We start from the raw sequence: 6,957 nt of genomic DNA on the forward strand, positions 1-6,957 counted from the left end.
GCCTTCCAAAGTGCTGGGATTACAGGCATGAGCCACCGCACCTGGCCATGTCCAGTTACTCTTTATAAACTGAGGCCTCTGTGCTTTTGCATGCAATTTTCTTCCTTTATGGAATGTCTTTTAGCCCTTCTGTATTTGGAAAATCATACACTCTCTACTAACTTGTTCTAAATATAAGCTATCTCTATTCCCCTAACCTTAACATGCTCCCCCAAATTCAATCTGTATTTTCATCCCCACCTTTACCATCAAGACAAGCAGAATTAATGTCTTCCATTGTTTCTCCATAGTCCTAAGCACCTACTGGTACTATACCATATGTCACATTGTGTAGGCATGTGTTAGATGATGAGATATACTATGCATTTTTGTCAATTTATGTAGATTGTACAGAGTAAATGTTCAGTGAACTTTTATTTTTTGAACAGATAAATAAACTGTGTTAAGTGGTTTTCTTCCAGTGAATTTTGTTATACTGGAATTATATTCTTTGTAATAAAAAGAAACACCATATTTATAAGCTTCCTTAGACTCACATTTCATGTTGGCATGGACTAACACCTCAGAAATACCATTTGTTAAAATAGGTTCAGGGCACTGTGCTGGTTTTATGCCTAACTCCATCTCCCACTCCTTATTACAACCCTCTGAATAAGTGTTGTTATTCACATTTTGTAAGTGATGAAACAGGCTCAGAGAATTAAATGACTTTCTCAGAACCACAGAGCTAATGGGCAAAGTGAGCATTTTAAACCAGTTCTTTCATTTTAAGCTTTACACACTTGGACTCTGTCTTGCTGCTGCCTACTCTTTACCAATGACCCATTTGTTACTTACAGAAACCAGGATTTTAGAAAAATCAGACAAGGAAGGGAGATTTTCATTAAAAACAATTATAAAAATTTTGGAACTAGATTGGAAAAGGTAGGCCTCAGTAGAGTCACAACATTTGGGGACCCTGAGTAGACAGAGCTAAGATGACTCAGTGCTGGGGGCAGTGGGTATAAGGAAAACTGCACTGAGAACTTGAAAGACAAAGGCATCTCCTTTACTATTCAGATTTTATAGTCAAAAGAATTAAACAGAGACCAAGGAGGATGATTGCTTAAAGCCAAGAGTTTGAGACCAGCCTGTGCAGCAAAGTGAGACCTTCTTTCTACAAAAGATATGCCTGTACTCCTACCTACTCAGGAGGCTGAGACGGGAGGGTCATTTGAGCCCAGGAGTTTGAGGCTGTAAGGAGCTATGATTACACCACTGCATTTCACCCTGGGTGACAGAATTTTCTTAGAGATTGTCTCTAAAAAAGAAATAAAAATAAAAAAGAATTAAACATTCAGTAGATGTTTATTGACTGCCAACTCTTTGAAATTCATGGCACTATGTTTGTAAAGAAGTACAGAGCTATATTGTAATAGTTGACAGTGGCTAGCCCAAATTTAATAAGTGCAAAAAAAAAAAAAAGTTGTATAGTGTCAGAAAAGGTAAATGCCACAGCCATTCCCAGAATGAACTCCAGAGCTCCTTAAAACAAGCTACATCTTATCTTTATATCCCCAGTACCTAGCACCCTGCCTGGTATTTAAAAAAAAAAAAAGAATTGTGAGTTAATTGATGATTGAGTGATTGAGTAGCATGCATTTGGCAGGGGGTGCAGTTATAAGAAGATTCATGGAGGAGACAAAATGTTAGTTAATTTTATATACATACATATATATATATACATTTATTTAGAGAGAGAGAGAGAGAGAGAATAGAGAAAAAGGAGGAGGTATTCTAGGTGCATTTCCACCCGGGAAATCCCCTCCTTTTTAAAAATTCTGTTCATAGATGTGGAGGAAAGGAAAAAAGAGAAAGTATTTACCATGGCACAGGGGTAAGAGCTGAGATGCCACATAATAGTGAAATGTTAGGACATAAGACTGAAAAGGGAAGACCAAATTGTGGGGATCCTTTAAGACTTGTCAAGTTACTGAAAAGCTGCAGCACATCCAGTGACAGGAAGAAAGTATTATTTGGAGGAATTTACTTGTATGGGTATGGCATTATTTCAAACTCCAATGAATTAGTTTAATGAGAGCCTGGAATCAGTCCTTTGGAGTGGCAGTTGAAGGCAGAGATGTATTCAATAATCATTATAAGGAAAGACTTAATAAGGACTTAACAACTAACTGCATATAAAGGGTGTGGGTGAGAAAGTAGATAAAAAGATCCTGAGATCTCCAGTCTGGGACATTGGGGAGATGTGTTGTCCAGGTAGTCATAGGGATAAAGGAAGGACAGAGCATTGTTGCCAAAGATACCTGGTGGCAGGTGCCTTGAATTTCTATCACTTTTTCAGGAAGACCCCTCATTGGAAATGTGCTTTGCATCCCAAGTAAGATAAGGTGCTCTGTCAGGGCTCATTCAAATGTCAGGCAGGAGGGTGGCTAGAGAATGAAAGTGTTAGTAAAGCATCTATCAGTAAACTTTTATTTGCAAAGACTAGATGACTACTGCATTTATTTCAAACAGTAATCAGATTAAACAAACAAAAAGTTAAGCTCAGTAATCAACTAGTTGTGCTTAAGCCATTTGGGGCAATAATCTAGGTGTCTTTCCAAGAAATGTAGTCCCCTGAAGAGGCTGGCTTAACCTTTTGTTTGCTGAATGTAATTACAGCACATTTAGAATTAAGATGAGGAGCTTCATTTTTATTGCAGGAACTGATTTGAAAGCAGTTCTGGTGATAAAATTTGTAGATAACTCTACTCTAGCAAAGTCCCGTTTGAATTTCCCCTATTATCAGTTAAAGGACTTAGATATCAGTGGACTTTGCCTTAGTGTGGTGTTTTGTTCTCAGTTCTCATCTATTTCAGTGAGGCGGTAGCAACAGTGACTGCTTTATTACTCCGTGTGAAGTAGGCTGCTGGAAAAGTGTCAATGCCCATGGGGTCAGCAATCCAACATCCTTCCTAAGGAAGCAGGGAGCACAAGCTAACTAATATGTGGTGCAAATAAAGAGGAATATGGTAAAAGGAAAGAAGTCAAGTCTTGGAAGAGAAGAGGAGTAAGCAGTAAATACACTGGGGATGGATGGATTTGGGTAAGCTGAGAGGAAGCCATGAGTACAGGAACATGCTAATAATGAAAGTATATGCCAATTGAGCTCCACAGTGTTTGCCAAATAGCTTAGATTTTTCAAATCCTTTGAGTGGGATCGCTTCACCTATACACCTTTGACTCTGCTAGTCGAGATTATAAGGCAACTTTTGCTGCAGTTATCTTAGTATTTATGCACAGTTGGTCTTTTTAATTGAGAGAGTCTCGCTACCCCTGTGAAATAGTGGGACAAGTTCATCTTACTGATGAGGGCAACGAGGCACAGAAAGGTTACCTGACTTGCTTGAGGTCATGTATCAAGAGCTGGCAGAAGTTAAGCTCAGGAAATTCTGAAGTGACTCACTTCAGAGCTCATAACAAAATTTAACTTTACAGATAATTAAGCTCAATTTATACCCTCTGCAACTTCATTATAGAATTTATGCTATCCCCATGGCTTACAGAAGGGGAAACTTCACAACAAATTGTTGCAGTGAGTTTTCAAGCAGAAATATATCTTATTATTTATTAATATTGAATTGTTTGATCACACTCTTGCTTAATGGTCTCTTATACCCTAAAATATACACATGAAGCAATCACGTATCCTGCTAGCTTCAATGCTGCTAAAAGAGTAGAAGAATCAATTGGTTAGTAAGCTGCTCAGCACAGATTCAACTGCTCTCTCAGACTTCATTTGGACTATGATGTTCAGATAAAGACCTTACATGTAAGGATAGAATTGACTGACCAGAGCGTGTCTATAATAGGCAATTGGGACAATATGTTTTAGGAAGCCATGTCTCAAAAGTAGTAGTTGAAACAAGTGGGTGTGTTGACCCTGGTGAGGAGAGTACTGAAGGGAACCATAGTAATTGTTTTCAGATATTTGAAGGGCTCTCATAGAAAAGGGAGTGGCCTAGTTTTGAGTTGTTCCAGAAGACAGCATTAGGCAGAAGTTAAAAGGAGGCTGATTTTGGCTTAAAATAAACATTTTGCTAACAATTAGGGCATTATCACAATATAATGGAGTGCCTTGTTAGATGGGAAAATGGACAGGAACTCTTAACTGAACACCTTGTATTTTCTAGGAACTGGGCCATTGACACCATAAAGCAGCAAAAATAAACGACAAAATTACAGATACTGGCATGTTGTAGGCACCCTGTTGATGTTTGTTAGTTTTCTTCCCCTCCCTGAGTGTTTCTTATATACATCCTCACAATGATCCATGACATTGTCATTATTACCAACATTCTGCAGAGTAGGCAGCAAGAAAAAGGCAGTAGTGGGGACTTCAATGTATATCTCTCTGTCCCCAATTCTCACACCCCTCCTACTGTGCTTTGCCATCTCCACCACAGAAGCCTGCTATCCTGTGCTCTCCTACCACCATAGATACTCAGCCAAGAATGATTAGGAGAGGAGGGACAAGATTTCATGCATGTGGTAGAAAGTTGTTTAGAAAACTTCAAAGTCCTTTCATTCTTTGTGACTCTTCTGTCTTCTTAAAATGTGATGCTACTTCCTCAGCAGATGCTCTGTGCTATTCAATTATACATTGACTTCTTAAAAAAAACAGATAGACACATTTCTAACATTTCCATGATAGGTTTACTAAGATGATTGGGAATAGTTGAATGCACTTCTGGAACCACTGCTTTACCCCAAAACTCCCCTCTGATTTTCCTTTATAAGTTTATTCATTTATGGCATTCCTTACTTAGGTTGTATCCAACAGGGACTTGGAGAGTTTTAAAGTATGGTATAAAAAATACTGGCATGGCCCCTGAACACACTGCTTATCTTTCTTTCTTTAAAACTACATTCTTTGGTCTTGAATGCTTATCACTTATTAGTCTCTTATTAAAATGCTAAGATGCTAAGGTGGTTTGTCTTAGGGGGCTTAAACTTTATTAGCCAGCATCTCAGCTATTAGGTTTTATCTTGACTGAAGTTAGTTGATATTCCACTGATCCTCATTAATAGTTTTGATTTTTAAATGATAACAGGGGAAGTGTTTGAATCTACCCTCTGAGATGTTTTTTGGGTACCCTACATGTAAATCTCCTATTGTTGTTACCCATGCTTTGTCTTTATTCTTTCCTGCCTAAAGTGTGCATATTCATGACTCATCTATGCCACAGTGCTTATCTCAAACAATTAATGGAAAAATAGAAAACCTAGGTTTTAAACTCTCTGATAGTATAATCTGGGACATATTTATTTAACTCTCTGAGTTTCTTGTTTTCTTTTGTAAAATGAAAATATTAGTGTATTAGTTCATTTTCATGCTGTTGATAAAGACAAACCTGAGACTGTGTGATTTAAAAAGAACAAAAGTTTAATGGATTCACAGTTCCACGTGGCTGGGAAGGCCTCACAATCATGGCAGAAGGAGAAAGGCACGTTTTACATGGCAGCAGATATGAGAGAATAGTAGAACTTGTGCAGGGAGACTCCCCTTTATAAAACTATCAGATCTCTTGAGACTTACTCACTATCATGAGAACAGCACAGGAAAGATCTGCCCCCAAGATTCAATTATACCAGGTCTCTCCCATGACATGTAGGAATTGTGGGAGCTATAATTCAAGATGAGATTTGGGTGGCGACACAGCCAAACCATATCATTCTGCCCCTGGCCCCTCCCAGATCTCATGTCCTCACATTTCAAAACCAATCATGCCTTCCCTGCAGTCCCCCAAAGTCTTATCTAATTTTAGTGTTAACTCAAAAGTCCACAGTTTGAAGTCTCATCTGAGATAAGGCAAGTTCGTTCTGCCTATGAGCCTGTAAAATTGAATGCAAGGTAGTTACTTCCTAGGTACAATGAGGGTACAGGCATTGGATAAATACACCCATTTCAAATGGGAGAAATTGGCCAAAATGAAGGAATGAAGGGCTGAAGTCCCCATGCAAGTCCAAAATCCAGCAGGGCAACCAAATCTTAAAGCTCCAAAAAAAAAAAAAGATCTCCTTTGACTTTATGTCTCATATCCAGGTCACACTGATGCAAGAGGTGGGCTCCCATTGTCTTGGGCAGCTCTGCCTGCCCCATGGCTTTGCAGGGTCCAATCTCCCACTTGGTTGCTTTCACAGGCTGGCATTGAGTGTCTATGGCTTTTCCAGGTGCCTGGTGCAAGTCACTGGTAGATCTATTATTTAGGGTTCTGGAGAACAGTGACACTTTTCTCATAGCTAGGCAGCACCCTGGTGGGGACTTTGTGTGGGGGCACCCACCCCACATTTCCCTTCAGCACTGCCTTAGCAGATGTCCTCCATGAGCACCACCCCTGCAGCAAACTTCTGCCTGGACATCCAGGCATTTCTATAGTTCCTCTGAAATCTAGGCAGAGGTTCCCAAACCTCAAATCTTGACTTTTGTGCACCACCAGGGTCAACATCATGTGGATGCTGCCAAAGCTTGGGGCTTGCACCCTTTGAAGCCATGGCTTGAGTTGTATCTTGGCCCCTTTTAGTCACTGGTGGATCACCTGGGAAACAGGGCACCAAGTCCCTAGACTGCACACAGCAGAGGGACCCTGGCCCCGGGCCCACAAAATCATTTTTCCCTCCTAGGCCTCCAGGCCTGTGATGGGAGGGGCTGCTTTGAAGGTCTCTGACATGCCCTGGGGACATTTTCCCCATTGCCTTGCTGATTATTATTCAGCTTCTCACTACTTATGCAGATTTTTTTGCAGCTGGTTTGGATTTCTCCTCAGAAAATAGGATTTTCTTTTCTATCACATTGTCAGTCTGAAAATTTTCCCAACTTTTATGCTCTTTTATGCTTTTTTATGCCCTTTTAAAACTAAATGCTTTTAACAGCACCCGTCACTGAATGCTTTGCTGCTTAGAGATTTCTTCCACCAG

This window comes from Mandrillus leucophaeus, unplaced genomic scaffold (assembly GCF_000951045.1).
Source record: "Mandrillus leucophaeus isolate KB7577 unplaced genomic scaffold, Mleu.le_1.0 Scaffold386, whole genome shotgun sequence".
In the NCBI taxonomy this organism is placed as follows: domain Eukaryota; kingdom Metazoa; phylum Chordata; class Mammalia; order Primates; family Cercopithecidae; genus Mandrillus; species Mandrillus leucophaeus.